Below are 2267 nucleotides of genomic sequence, written 5' to 3'. Positions count from 1 at the left end.
GGAAAAGGCTTAGGCGGCAAATAGTAAAACCAAAGTTGGGCCTTGCTGGAGGAGTTTTATTCAAGGCAAACTGTCAAGGGGGTCCCATAAATCACCCGACCGTGTAAGGAACGCAAACTCAAGGAACATAATCCCGGTATAACAGTAACTAGGGCGGCAAGAGTGGAACAAATCACCAGGCATAAGGCCGAGCCTTCCACCCTTTACCAGATATATATAGATGCATTAATTAAATAAGAGATATTGTGATATCCCAACATATCCATGTTCCGACATGGAACAAACTTCACCTGCAACTATCAACGCTATAAGAGGGGCTGAGCGAAGCGGTAACATAGCCAAACAGCGGTTTGCTAGGAGAGGATGGTTAGAGGCTGACATGGCTAAAAATAGGAGGCATGATATAGCAAGTGATAGGTAGCGAGCATGGCAATAGAGCGAACAACTAGCATAGCAAAGATAGAAGTGATTTCGAGGGGTGGTCATCTTGCCTGCAAGATTCTCAGAGTTGACGAAGGCTTGATCCTCGTAAGCGTACTCGACAGGTTCCTCGTTCACGAACTCATCTCCCGGCTCTACCCAAGACAATAACACAAACAAACGGAACCACAATCAACAACGAGAAATGCACAAGCAACATGATGCAAGACATGTATGATAAGCAAGATATGATATGCGATGCGTATGCGTGCTCCGGAAGGAAAATGATGAACATGGCAGTAACTTGGTAAACCAAGCATGCCACTGGAAAGATGAGATGATTTCGGTCGAAATCGATATAAAGATCACCGGAATCGGATGCACGGTTTGCAAATGGCAAGCAAAACAAGAATGACACTAATCTGCGATAAACAGCAAGATAGCACTTGAAAATGCAACAAACAACAAAACTACAGCACCCCAACATAGCAAAAAAGCACATGGCAGTAATCTACAGGAGATGCTTGACAAAAGATAAACACTGAGCTACGGCTAGTTCACAACATATCAAGCTCAAACAAGCATGACAAAAGTACAAAAGATTACAGGTTCACCGACTTGGTGAAAAACTGGACATGGCAGAAATCAGCATCAGGTAGAAATGTTCGGAGCACGAAATCAACATGCTACAGAAACTTAACATAGCAAAACAAAGCACGGTAGTGTTCTACTAAATTCACTTGACACAAGTCCCTTACTGACCATAAGCCAAAAAGGAGCATAAGATATGATGGCAAGCATGTAAACGTAGCAAGTTTCGTTATCAGGTTTCAGACTTAGCAGAAAACAGAGCATGGCAGAAATATTAATATGTAGGCCTCTTTGTGAGCTTGATGCACTCACTACAGAGGAATGCATGACAAACCAAGCATACCTAAAGCAAGATGGCATTTTTATGAAGCTATCCATGGCAATAACAATTACATAGCATGTATTGATCAACTACAATAAGTTTGGCAAAAATGCATATCATGTTAAGAATCTGCCAGAAATATTTTATAGCAAAAGTAGAGCAAGATTGAATCATACTATGGTACTCTAAAATTGCAAACAATTGCAGGAATGGATCAACTACACCTATAGCTACAAAACATCCTTACTGAACATCTCCAAAATATGCATGGATCTCTCTCTAGCGTCAAGTTTACATGGCAACAAAGTTACAGCAGACGAGGACTTAGAGAAATCACCAAGTCCCTGAAAACAGAAATATTACGGGACCTATTTTGCATGCTTGTGCTAGTCACCAAAGAGACCACAAAAATACATGGACTATACCACTGGAAATATGGCATGGCATACTTCAAAACACACGTAGAGCTCATGCTCAAAAGATGCACAGATTAAATGATACAAAAATGACAAATCTCCAAGTTCTGATAAGAACCAGAGATTAACAGCAACTAGCCCTCTTCCAACGAAGATTTGGGCATCAAGATGACCTCTAATGAAAATGGTGCAATTGAACAAAATGAAGAGCATCACGAGTCGAACAATTTGACATATTATACGCGCGAATAGGAGCTACATGGACAAAGTTATCGCAATACGAACAGGGGCACATGCTGATGGAATCTCCAGACTTAGAGAAATAGAGGGGGGCGAGAAGTCAACGGGAGCTACAGTACCGATCGGATCTGGCTGTTGGAGCTCCGGCTCGCTCGCCGGAGGAGAAGAAGGCCGGCGGTCAGCGCGGGGGAAGGAGAGGAGGAGGCGCGGCGGAGGAGGCGGTCGCCGGAGGCGGGGGCGGCGGTCGCCGGAGGCACGGCGGCGGCGATGGAGACCGG

This window comes from Triticum aestivum, chromosome 6D, assembly GCF_018294505.1.
Source record: "Triticum aestivum cultivar Chinese Spring chromosome 6D, IWGSC CS RefSeq v2.1, whole genome shotgun sequence".
Lineage (NCBI taxonomy): Eukaryota > Viridiplantae > Streptophyta > Magnoliopsida > Poales > Poaceae > Triticum > Triticum aestivum.
Note: the sequence above shows the minus strand (reverse complement) of the source record.